The sequence below is a fragment of the Notamacropus eugenii genome, chromosome X, assembly GCF_028372415.1.
Source record: "Notamacropus eugenii isolate mMacEug1 chromosome X, mMacEug1.pri_v2, whole genome shotgun sequence".
Taxonomy (NCBI): domain Eukaryota; kingdom Metazoa; phylum Chordata; class Mammalia; order Diprotodontia; family Macropodidae; genus Notamacropus; species Notamacropus eugenii.
In genome coordinates, this window is record NC_092879.1 from 82,835,168 (window position 1) to 82,849,047 (window position 13,880).

General features: G+C 40.5%; 1 pseudogene; it reads left to right on the forward strand.

The window, feature by feature from the left end:
• The first annotated feature begins 1,046 nt into the window (after positions 1–1,046).
• LOC140515802 (phosphoglycerate kinase 1-like) lies at positions 1,047–2,273 on the forward strand (annotated as a pseudogene).
• The last annotated feature ends 11,607 nt before the right edge of the window (positions 2,274–13,880 follow it).

Consider the following 13,880-nt stretch of genomic DNA (forward strand, 5'->3'; position numbering starts at 1 on the left):
TTGTCTTCTCCCCTTAGATTTTAAGTTCCTTGAGGGCAGGGACTCTTTTCTGCCTTTCTTTGCATCCTCAGGACTTAGCACAGTGCTGGTCATGCAATAAACAATAAGAAATGTTCAATGGTTGATTTGCTTTCTATTATCAACCTTTTACTTTCTCATTCCATATTCTTGTACTCAGACCTGGCTTTCTTCTAATGATACAATTTCCCTGGCCACCCTTTTCCAGTACTGGCTACTTTCATTCATACCTTCTTGCCTACCAAATTGATCATGGTGGAGGTATCCCTTTACTCCTTTCTCCCCATTGCCACTTCCAGATTCTCCCTCTTCCACCAACACTCAATGATCTTGTCTCCTTTAAGGTTCATTTAATCCACATTTATCACCTGATTAAGATTTGGGTAGCTGCTATGTGTCGAACCTCAGGACATAATCCATCCTTCCTCAATAAGGTCAGTTCATGGTTCACAATCTTTCTCCCCCCAACTCCTCCCCTCATAAACATTCAGTTTCACCAGACATACTGATACTCCTTCAAACTACTAACTTATTATGTGCTCAATTTATACGTTTACTGCAATCTTACCCAACCTCAGCTGCACACAGGGTCATACCCTTGATCTTGTTACCACCCACAAGTATTTCTCTTCCATGTTTGTGAACGCAGAACTATCTGTATCTGACCATAGTTAGGTGTGATTCCACCTCTCTCTCTGTCTTAAATCCCATCACTCTGTTCTCCATCCTCACCAGAACCTCTGATCCATCAATCCCTAAGTCTTTTCTTAGGCCATCACACTTGCACTAAAATATTGCCCCTTCCACATCATGGCCCATTGGTGAACCAGTTCCACTGTACTCTATAAGAGACTCTTCTCTCATGACCCTTACTCCCTTACTCTATCACTGACCTTGAACTGTCAAGACTGAAGTTTTGGGCAGTAGGCTCTAACCCTGGTGTGTAGAGCACTTCTTAACTCTGGCAAGCCAAGCTCCAGCTTCCACCACTGTCATCGCAGCCACTCCACCATCTCCTCACCACCAGCATGTCTCTTTCCAGCAAACTGACCTTGGACAAGGTAGACCTGAAGAGGAAAAGGGTCATCATGAGGATGGATTTTAACATTCTCATGAAGAACAAAGAGATAACTAACAACCAGAGAATCAAGGCTGCTCTTCCTAACATCAATTACTGCTTGGAAAATGGAGCCAAGTCTGTTGTTCTGATGAGTCACTTGGGCAGACCTGATGGTGTCCCCATGCCTGACAAATACTCCTTGGAGCCTGTGGCTGCTGAGCTCAAATCCTTGCTGGGCAAAGATGTTCTCTTCCTGAAGGATTGTATGGGTCCAGAAGTGGAGCAAGTTTGTACTAAAACCTAATGGTTTTATCATTTTGCTGGAGAATCTTTGCTTCCATGTAGAAGAAGAAGAGAAAGGCAAAGATGCTTCTGGGAACAAGATCAAAGCTGAGCCAGCCAAAATGGAAGCCTTCCAAGTATCCCTCTCCAAGTTGGGGGACGTCTATGTCAACGATGCTTTTGAAACGGCTCACCATGCCCACAGTTCCATGGTGGGAGTAAATCCGCCCCAGAAGGCATGTGGTTTCCTCATGAAAAAGGAGCTGACCTACTTTTCAAGGCCCTGGACAGCCCTGAGAGCCCCTTCCTGGCTGACAAAATCCAGTTGATCAACAATATGCTAGACAAATTCAATGAGATGATCATTGGTGGTGGGATGGGTTTCACCTTCCTCAAGGTGCTCAACAACAGGGAGATTGGAACTTCTCTTTGTGATGAAGAGGGGGCCAAGACTGTCAAAGATCTGATGGCCAAGGCTGAGAAGAATGAAGTCAAAATCACATTGCCTGCTGACTTTGTTACACCAGACAAGTTTGATGAGAATGACAAGACTGGTCAAACCACACTGGCCTCTGGCATCCCTGCTGGATGCATGGGTTTGGACTGTGGCCCCAAGAGCAGCAAGAAGTATGCGGAAGCTGTGGCCCCAGCTGAACAGATTGTGTGGAACGGACCTGTTGGAGTATTTGAGTAGGAAGCCTTTGCTCAGGGAATCAAAGAGCTAATGAACAATGGGGTGGAAGCCACCAAGAGGGGCTGCATCACTATCATAGGTGGTGGGGATGCTGCCACTTGCTGTGCCAAATGGAACACTGAGGACAAAATCAGTCATCTGGGTACTGGGGGTGGTGCCAGTCTGGAGCTGCTGGAGGGCAAAGTCCTTCCTGGGGTGGCCACCCTGAACAATGTCTAATGGATGCCACTTTCCTGCCTACTGGTTCCTGTGCACAGCCATTCCAATGTGACCCTGCAGTGCTTCGAGTCCCTTTCCTTGGCATTGGACAAATTTCTCCCTCAAGACTCAACCAGTGACCAGAAGATGGGGCAATGAGAGCCCCAGAAGCAGCTCATCTCGCCTTGTTGGTTCCTGGGTGTGCCTGTTGTCAGATCTCACTTGAACTTCCTTAGTGAGTCTAAACCACTGTTGTGATCTGTAGAGTGTGTGTGTGTGTGTGTGTGTGTGTGTGTGTGTATTATATATATATATATATATATATATATATATATATATATATATAATATATATATATATATATATATTGACTTTAGAAAGAAAAATCAAAGCTAAAGTCGCTGTTAGCCATACTCTCTTGAAATAGTTTGTTGCATTCAGCTTTCTTAGCAGCTTGTTTTTGTCATTACCCACACACAGTACAGAAACAAGAAGAAACTCCCATTTGGGGTGGGGGGGAAGGTTGACCTGTTCAATAAACATTTCATCAAAGTGCCAGCTCAAAAAAAAGACTGAAGTTTTGATTACTCCCACCATCCACTGCCTTTGCTCCTATTCATGTACTACTGATTGGAGCAGGAGAAAATTATGAAACTTTGGGCATGGGTCCGCTAGAAACTTAGGTTATATAATCTCAACTGTGCCCTTAACATGGCAAGCCATCCTTTTACATCTCCTTACTTCCTTTACTATCTCACTCACTGTAGCAATTTTTCCAAACCTCTTTACATTCTTCCTCAAACCTCCCATGGTTTCCCCTCTCACACTTTCTTAATTGAGATCTTTGCTTCATATTTCACTAAAAAAAATGAGACCATTCACTGAGAGCTCCCTTTCCTCTTTTTCTATTCATTTTCCATCTCCCAAATACCCATTCTCCTGGCAAGGCAAACCCCTCAGTCTGCCCAAACAAACCCATTCCATCCTATTCTCCAGCAGAATGTCCATTCTATCGTCCCTACTCTCTCCCTGTCTACCACATATTTTCCTGCTGGTTACATACATGTTCATGTCCTTTCCAGGCTATATCTCTCACCTCTTTTGTGGTTAAACTCATTGACAAGGCTGTCTACAGCGGTTACCTCTACTTCTCCTCTCAATCTCTTCTCAACCCTCTGTACTCTGGCTTCCAAACTCAATGAAAACTACTCCATCCTTAGTTACCTATTATCTCTTTAATGCATAATATAACGTCCTTTTCTCAATCTTCTTCCTTCTTAATGTACTGGCAGCTTTTGCTGAGCAATCTATTCTTGTTGTACTCATCTCTCTAAGTTCTTGGGAGAATGTCCTCTTCTGGTTATCCTCCTACTTCGCAGTTCACTGCTTAATCTTCCTGATCATGCCTGCTAACTCTGAGTATCCCCTAGCGGTCTGTCCTAGGCTCCCTTCTCTTCTTCCTTGATACTATGCTGGTGATCTCATCAGACCCCATGAATTCAATAATCATCTCTAGATAATATTTGCAAAACACTAAACACAGGGCCTGACACATCCAAGGTGCTTTGGAACTGTTTACTTCCCCTTTTAAACACATGATTCTCAGATATATTTATCCAACCCTAACCTCCAATCTTTTATCTCCAACTACCTACTGGGCATATAAAACTGGTTGTCCCATCAACATACTAAATTCAACATATCTAGAACTGAATTCATTATACCCACTCCAACCTTCCTTTCTCCCAAACTTCCCCATCACAGTCTAAGGCACCACTACCACCCAAGTCACACAGGTTTGTAACCTAAACACCATCTTTAACTTCTCTCTCATCCTCTATATCCAACGATTGCCAAGAATTGTTCATTCCACCTTCAAAACATCACTGGTACACACTCTCAGTTCTCTCCTCTGACACTGGCACCACCCTAAGGCAAATTCATGTCATCTCATGCCTGGACTCTAGCAATGGCCTGCTAGTGGGGATCCTGCCTCAAGTCTCTCCCCACTCCAGCCTATTCCTTATCAAAATAATCTTCCAAAAGCACATATCTGCCCATGTTACCCATTTTCCATTCAATAAAATTCCTATTACCTTAAGTCATACTCTATTCAAGAATCAAATAGTAAATCCTTAAGTTCACTTTTAAATCCTTTCATAACCTTTGCCTTTCCTATCTTTTCAATTGTCTTACGTATCATTCCCCACACTCCTCTGCATGTACTCAGTAGTCCATTTTTGCACAAGACACCTTATCTCCCAACTTGGGCATTTTCATTTTCTGTGATCCATGCTTAGAATTCTAGCCCACCTTGTCTCTGCCTCCTGCTTTCTCTGGATTCCTTCAAATTCTTCCTCCTGAAAGAAGCCTTTCTCCAGGCCCCTTGATGCTAGAACCTTGCTCCAGAGATTATTTCTAAATTATCCTGTGTTTATCTTGTTTGTGTACAGCTGGTTACAAACTATTTCCCCCATTAAATTGTGGGCTCCTTGAGAGCACGAACTATCTTTTGCCTTTCTTTGAATTCCAAGCACTTAGCACAGTGCCTGCCACACACTGAACAGAGAGAGAGGAAGAGAAAGAAAGAAAAGGAAAATGGTAAATTGGAGAGATACTGCAGTACTGAAAAATATAATATGTTCTGATCCCTTCCCCAAAAAGAGAGTGGAATCAGCAGACTATAGGCCAGGAAGCTCAACTTTGATTCCTTGTAAAATTCTAAAATGTATTATTGGAGACAAAACATTTTTAAAAAGGAAGTGGTGAACACAGAAAGGCCATATCTTCATCAGGAGGAGACTGTGCCAAACTAATTTTATTTCATTTTTTGACAGTGTTACTAGATTGGGAAAATGTGGTAGATACAACTCACCTAATTTTTTTCATTTAAAAATATTTACTTGGCACCTACTATGTGTATCTTCTTTCCTTCTTTACAGAAGTGAGAGTTTATTGGTGTGGAGCACTGAACATGCTGTTACACTTTGTTGCTATGTTGGTTAATTTTGCTGAACTACTTTTTTCTCTCTTTAAATTCTTTATTACAAGGGATGACTCTGGGGAGAGGAGGTACCTATTTGGAAAAAAAGGAGATATCAAAACAAAATATGTTAATAATAAAATAAAAATTAATAATAAAAATTAAAAATAATATTGACCTGGTCAAAAAAAAATGCCCAGTGCCTTATCACCACTCTAGGGAAAGGAAGTGAATGTTGCAAGGAAACAATGACAGATCTACCCCAGTGTGGAAGTGTAGGAATGGAATCAAATGGGGTCTGAGAGGGATGTTAAATATCATATACTACCCCTACATGGGGGGGAGAGGCATGTTGGAGTTTAGGGAAATAAGCAATTTATCTCAAATTGTCAAATCATATATCAACCTGACAGTGGATGGAGTGCTCAATTTGGGGATAGAAGACCTTGCAAGGTTCATGTCTTATTTCTCATGCTGACCATGTGGCATTAACTTAACTTCTTAAGTGCCCCAGGTAACCCCTAAGATTTAATTCCCAAGTCATAGTCAAGTTATTATCCCTACTGGTGGAAAATGTTCCCACTCTACTGAAAGCCCCAATGCACCCAACTCATGTGTCCATTTGAGTAAGGCAGAAATGTACCAGAAGATAATCATAGTAAGGACTGATATTCAGATAACACTTAAAGGTTTGCAAAGCACTTTATAGGATCTCATTTTAATATCACAACAAGCCTACGGGGTAGGTGCTATTATCTTCACTTTACAGAAAAGTAAACTGAGATCCACAGTGATTATATGACTTTCCCAGGGCCACATAGTCTGAGCAATTTAAGAAGTATGGAAGCTGGTAAAGTCTGTGATGTTCTTTGAAGACTTTTCTTTGAAATCCAACCCCAGTCTTTTTAAAAGATAAAACTAGATTATTTTCTTTTTACCAGAAAATATATCACCCAAACCCTAAGCAAATAGGATCAGACCAAGAGATCTTAATAAACTATAGACATTTTTTTCTTAGACAACTCCCTCATAAATACAAGTGTAGGAAGAGCGAGAAAAGACATGTTGTATTGTATCTCAACTCATTAGCAGTTAATGAAGCAGAGAATAACAGGAGTCCAGAAGGAGATAGTGAATGATACCATTGAAAAAGGCCAGGAAATGAAGACAGATAATGAGTGTAATGAGCCAATGCAGGAGTTTTCAGGTTTTCAAGTTTGGAGTCACAGATAACACCACATGCTTTCTCCCAATGCATCTTTGAAAAAAATACATGGAAAAATCATTTTTTAATGGTTGATGCTTTGATAATTCTATACCCACAAGAAGGTGTAGCCCTTAGCTCCATTTTTTTGATCATAATAAATATTGAGAACTGGGTTTGAAGTATACCAAGGACTATTCCAAAGTGATTTTCAAGGGTTATCTTTTTTCCTTGCCCCTGAGCAATACTCATTTCCCATCCAAAGGACAAGTCCTTCACTAAGGTAATTTTTCCTTCTGATGTTTTGTTGCCATGTGAACATGACCCTAGCTTATCCAATTTTGCTTTTCTACAGTTACTCTTGAAGGTCATTTCCTGTGTGGTATTTAAAAGTTGGAGATAATTTCTGGATGACTTAATCATTTTATTATTAACACCAGTACGTTTGTTAATAAAATAATGGTCATTTGGTCATCTTTCTCTTAGACCAAAGATCCCCTCATGGTGGTGGGCTCACAGTTTATATGCCCTTGGAAGAAAAGGTATTCCTGAGGGTGGCAATCAACTCTGATTGGTTAACAATTAATGAGAGTGAATATTATCATAAGAGGGTGTAGGGGTACAGGATTTGGATTGTCTAAGCCTTAGTCAAAGAGACTTATCTATTTCCATATCACTTGTCTGACAAAAGGGAGGACCTACATTTTCCCAGACCTGCCTAAACAAACACAATGAGCAGGAATGAGCCACTTAGCCGAAACCTATAATTTCTTTTCCTGTCCTTGATTAGATCTCAGCCATCCTGACTGGGTAAGACTTTTAGAGAGATTTCCCACACTAGCTAATTTCTGGATGAGGAAGTAGAAAAGGGGAAAAAATATTTTGGTTTTGATTCACTAATGAGTTATCAATACAAGAGAGAAATAATAATTTCTCATACCTCTTACCAAGAGGGTGGTTATCTGCATAGGTGAGTAGAGCACCCATAGCACAGAAATTCAATATCCTTGAAATATGCAAGTAAGATATGCAGGAAGTGGGCTTGGTTCCTGTCACAATATGATGTGACTGGGAAACTCCATTCTCAGTATGAGGACCCCAATCACCCTTAGTCTCAAAATCTATATTGTGGATAGGGGTTACAATGTGATCCTGACTGTGGATTAAAAAGAATGGTTTAGCTTGAGCAAGAGCACAGAATCAAAGAATCTGAAGGTCATCTGAGCCAACCTTTGCCTGGAGATTTACCCTTCTCTACAATATCTCAAATAGTTTTCCATTCTCCACTTGAAGACCACTAGTGACAGGGAAAACATTGTTTGCCCTGAAAAGAGAATGATCTGTTTTAGTGGTTAGAAGATAAAGATAAAAGCAAAAATTTTCTTTTTACTAGAAAATACATCACCAAAACACCAAACCCTAAGCAAATAGAATCAGACCAAGAGATCTTAATAAATTATAGATATTTTTCTTAGACAACTCCCTCATAGAATGAGGTTCTCCCCTGAGATTTCTTTTTATACTCACCCTCTGTTCCTTGTTCTGCTCTTTGGAGCCATGCCCACACAAGCTGACTCCCTCTCCCACATGACTGCCTTTCAAACACATGAAGACAATGGCCATTCTCCCACTCACACCCTGCTCCTGCAAGCTATCTTTTCTCCTATCCTCCCCATTCCTTTAACCAACTCCTCATGTGGTATTGTTTGATGAAGATGATCCTGAGTAAGTGAACTAGGAAAATGTGTGGTTTGGCTGTTTCCGAAAGGAAAATTGTGAAAAAACCCTCACCAAAAGAACTATCATTACTTAGACTGTGATCATTACATGGGTAAAAAAAATGCCCCTATCAAACAAAAACCAGAACTCAAACTGGTGAATTTATATGGCCACTTCTTTATTTGTTAGGATTGAAAAACATATTTCTAAAAGACTGTACAATTAAAAGAAACAGTTTGATGTTTCTTAGGTATAAAATAGTTTCCTCAGAGGTACAACATATTTTAAGAATATATTAGCAGGAAAATCTTTTGTTTTGACATGACAGACTCTTCCCAGCAGCCCTTCTCACAATGCTGCTCTCCCTGCCCCACTCCAAAAGCATCTTCTGTAACAACAGTAATATAAAATTATCCAATAGAGTCATCATGGTGGGTGGGTTCCTTACTTACTGCATTTGTGGTTTACCAATTGCTAACAGGAAGAAAGGTCCCATGCTTACATTTTAATCACCGTTTAGTATCACCATCATCCATCCTGTCTTCAGCCTGAGTTCTGTTGCTTCTCCAGACAATATCTAGACACTTTGGCTGCAAATATGGAGGATTTACTTTTGGTTCTTCTTTCTTTATTCTGTACAACTTTATAAAAGTCCTCCCATATTTTCCGGAAATCTTTGTAGCTATCTGACTGTCCTTCCTCCCTCCCTCCCTCCCTTCCTCCCTTCCTCTCTTCCTTCCTTCCTTCTTTCCTTTCTTCCTTCATAGGTGCTACTCAACAGTTGCCCATCATATCTAAATTGTTTCAGGTTTTCTTGATGTAAGAACATGGAACCAAACACTAAAACCATCCCTGTGTGTCTCATTTTCTAATATATTAGGTATTCAGCATCAGTAAGGGCTATGGAAGGCGCAGGTATGTGTGTGGCTGGAGTAACTTGAGAATGCCCCAAAGACCTTCCCAATAATGCCTGAAATTTCATTATAGAGCACTGGCCCACATTTAATTATTGCTCTTTCCAACTGTCCTCTTGTCACAAAACAGGCACTCCTGGGAGAGGGAATGAACTCTGGGCCTAACACTTTATTGACCCTGAGACTCCTCCCTCTCAAGACCCCTTGTATGTACTATTTCCCATTTATTTGCAAGCATTCTCTTTATTTATTCTTTATGGGTTTCTTTATGCTTTTGTTGTGTCCCCTGCTAAAATGTGAGCTCCCTGCAAGTTTGGATTGTTTCATTCACTGTACTTGTTTCCCCAGAACCAAGCACAGTGCCTGGCACATAGTAGATGCTGATAAACATGACATTTTTCAGTGGGCAGAGAGGTTAGGAGATAGCATGAGATTCTGTGGTATCTGGGTGGAGAAGGAGCACTACCATGCAGTGTGAAGGCACAAGAACAACAGGCCAGCTCAGAACAGAGGCTCTATTGCTTCCAGTGGGACAGGGAGGCCCCATTTGAAACCATTACAAGTGATAGGACAGTGATTGAACCAAAGTTTGGGGCTCCTTAGATCCCTTAGTCTTAAATTAGTTGCAAATGTAAATTTCTCATCCAAAATATTCCCCAACACGATTAAAATTCTGACCTCTCTGCCTCCTTCACATGATTCCAATTTAGATAAAATGGAACTGGAGAGAATTTGATTTTGTGCCTCACCATTAACAGTCATTTTCTCGTTCTGTTCCACAAAGTAATGAGGTAAACAGGGGCCAGTAAAGCATGTGTATGCAAAGTGAGGAATTTATAAGCATTTAACATTAGGCTGAGGAGAGAAAAAGGATTTTTTGTTTGTTTGTTTGTTTGCAACTGGTGTAAAATTAACCCACTGTTCCCCCAAGACCACACTTCAGGAGCAAACCAAAAAGTATGCTTCCCCCAAGATACCTCCCTACTTTAATGACAAGAATCTCTCCCCTAATTGATGTGTGGCAAAGATAGGGACTCAGTCTATCATAGCAGGGGGCAAGGAGAAAACCATAATGTCTTTCAACACAGCCAGGAAGGTGAGGGGGGTTGGTTCTCTTCTAGAATTGAGAGAGGGAAGAGAACATCTCTGCCATATGCTTGCTTTTTCTGCTTTCATCCAGATCTGCCCCCTACCTCCAAAGGAATGCTCAAGGAATTATGGGAGTGTGAATGGCTAACTGATGGAGGACAGTTTCTGTGTATTGGCCAGGCTGTTTTAAATGAAGCCATTTTCATTATGCTCTTAATTCATTATTAGTGAGTGATGGACCTTATTACTCTTGACACTAATGTCACTCAATTCAACATTCTTAAAAACAAAACAAAACAAGTCTAGCTTCCCCTAAATAATCTCTCCTCATGTGCTAGAGATAAGAAGTAGAGGTAATCATCCCACTCTGACTAGGCATTCAGAGGATATCCTTCAATTTATAATGATTTTAAGTGGTATTTTGCTTTACTGTGATGAAATGAGATAATGCATGTAAAAGAATTCTTTACAGCTTAAAGCCTACATGACTGAGAGTTGCTGTTATTATTAAATTAGTTAACTTGGGTAACGAGACATGCTACATTCCTCATAAAATTACAAGTGTAGTTTACTATTTAATAAACAACAAACAAACCCAGAGTAGCTTCCACTAGTGTATTGCCCCAAGGTCATTTATTCCAGAGTAGCTAGCCAAGACCAGTTCCAGCTGTGTTCCTAACCTGAATGGTGTGTGTTTATCCTTCCTTGCCAAAGAAGACCATGTCACCAGAGAAATAATGACATGACTTGCACTTGACTTTGTTTTGAGTGAGGGAGGGCTGTACAGGTCACCAGCCTCACTTCTCTGACAGAGCCATCCACTGAATCCAGTGACCAGAATTCATCAGGATGACTGGAGATGACCCAGGATGAGGCATTTGGGGTTAAGTGACTTGCCCAAGGTCACACAGCTAGTGAGTGTCAAGTGTCTGAGATGAGATTTGAACTCAGGTCCTCTTGACTCCTGCATGGGTGCTCTATCCATCGCACCACCTAGCTGCCCACCTGAATGGTATTTTGCTGTTCAAATACCTATCTGTGGAAGTAAGAGACCAGGAGCTGTCCAGGGTGCTCTTCCTCACTGATCCAAATTCATTCTAAATTTCTTCCAAGACCCATCACTTAATTTTCTCTCCATGAAATCAAATGAATGAGGCAGTGATCCTTTCTTTCTCTGAGTTCCCACTGTACACATCCTTAGCATTGCCTTCTAATTCCTTTGGGTGTGTAGTCTTGTCTTTTCCCCCTCCTCAGAAAAAGTCACAGAACTTCAGAGTAGAAAAAGACCTCTGTGGCCATCTCTTTCAGTGGCTCTTAATCTGACATTCATGGACCCCTAATTTGGGGGGGCAGTTATGAACTTGTTTTTTTAATATATATTTTGATAGCTGTATTTCAATATGATTGGTTATACACACACACACACACACACACACACACACACACACACACACACACACACATATATATATATATATATATATATATATATATATATATATATATATATATATATATATATATATATATATATATACACATATACGTATATGTATACACACACATATGTATATATTTAATGATTCTGAGAAGGGCCCCATAGATTTCACCAGACTGACAAACCATGACATAAAAAGGCTAGGAGGCTTTGACTTCATCCAGCCAAACCTGAAAAATAGTCACCATGCAACTCCTGCAACAAACAGTCATCCAGTTTCTACCTGAAGCCCTTCAGAGAAAACAACTCCACTGCATCTCAGGCAGCCCATTTCATTCTGGGTTAACTCCAACCAAGATTGTGCTGAAGGCAGCTCATTCAGACTCAGGAAAGCTAATTGTTCAGTTTTCAGTGTGAGCCTTTACACCTCAGAAACTGGCAAATGCTACAAATCAAGGCTTGGTTTGTTGTTTTGCTCAGTATTAAGACTTAAGAAAACAATGGAGAAATTGTTAAAATGACTATTAGACTTAAAAGTGTGTACATTCCATCCCTCCCCCCGAGCTGGTCATTAAACATTTAACTTTGTACCCCTGGATCTATTTATGTCTTCTACTAGAATCAGGTACCCAGGAAACATGTTGATTCATCACGGATACAAAGGTCTTTCTAGCTAAGGACAGACAAGTATAAAATTACAAGCCAACAGAGAAAAGCAGATTCATGGACCAAAGCATTAAGAAATGCAAAATGAACCAAAGCCTTACATACTACAGAAGTAAATGCTTGTGAGTAAAGAAGAAATAAAAGCCTGAGAATTTCCATGTTTAGGTGGCAAAATATCTAGAGAAATCATCATTTCTGTTCCAGGTAATAAGCGAAAAGAGGGGCTTACAGAAATATCCTGCATGATGGAGGGAGGTAGATTAGAGGGCTGTGAAAGGAGATACTCTAGCCTTCATGGGTAGAGAAGTAACGGGTCTGGACTAATAGGGATGAAGATGGCTATTACCTACATGGAAACCAGGAAGGCCTCAAATTCTCCAAATATCCCCTCAGTGTCTGAAATTCTCTTGCTAGAGATGCCTCTCTGCAGGTTTCTGTGTAATATTTTCAAAGAGTAAGTATCCCTGGGAGCAATAATACAGCAAATGAATTCATCCTGCCAGTAAATTTTCGTCCATATAACAATGACCCTGAGACAGGTGAAGACTAGGATAACAAGGGGGGTACACTAAAGGGAAATGGGGGGGGGGGCTGAGTACTCACTCACCTTACAAATTGGCTTAGGGTTAGGCTTTGTAAAGATGAGGACTGGAAAAAAAAATGAAATGTCCTCAGGAGTGACAAATGTAATCTGGTGGTGAGACAGGGGTGGGTAAGGCTATGGCACCACATTGAAACATAGGGAAGGGTCTTTTCATTTATTTACAGCTTTGGGGGAGACATTTACAGATAGTGAAATCTTTTTATTAGAGAATGTATCAAGGGAATAATGATACTACCACCACCCATGTGATAACTATTTCCTGGTATTTCTTTTTGCCTTCAGAGATTAAGTCATATTTTGTCTATACACGAAGGATCTGGGAATTTGACTGTTTGGAAAGGCTTAGTACAGGAACTCCCTGCATGAGAGCAGATCATGACCTGTCTATAACTGACAGTGTTGAGAGTTGCTTGAAGTTCAGAGAAACTAAACAACTTACCCAATGTTACGCAGTTAGTGAATATAAGAGGCAGTATTTGAACACAGGATCTGATCCCTAAGTCCAGCAGTCCAACCATTTTGCAATTCTGTTTCTTGATTTTTGTCCCAATTCAAGTCATAATCTTCCCTATGAACTCTGCCCTCTGTGGATATAAGCTAGAGCAATGAGTGTCAATCTGTTGGTCCTCATTCTCTTCACATAATCATATATCTCTAAATTTAGAGCCAGAAGGGGTTTTCACAATTATCTAGTCAAAGCTCCTCATTTTACAGATGATGAAACAGAAGCCCAGGGAATTCAGTGATTTGCCCAAGGTCACATAGGTAGTAAGTGGCGGATCAAGTATGTGACTCCTGGTAATGAATCCAGCATTTTTTTCCACTCTCCATTTGTCTGCTCGTAGTTATAATGTCTGTGTTATTTGTCACTTTTAGTGTTTTCTTCTCCAGTCTAGTATCTCCTGAAAGGGGTTTTTACCCCACTTTCCTGATGCTCCCATGCTTGTCATATTTGATTATTGCTTTACTCAAGATATTTCATAGCTCAGGATAAACATTTCTTTAACATAT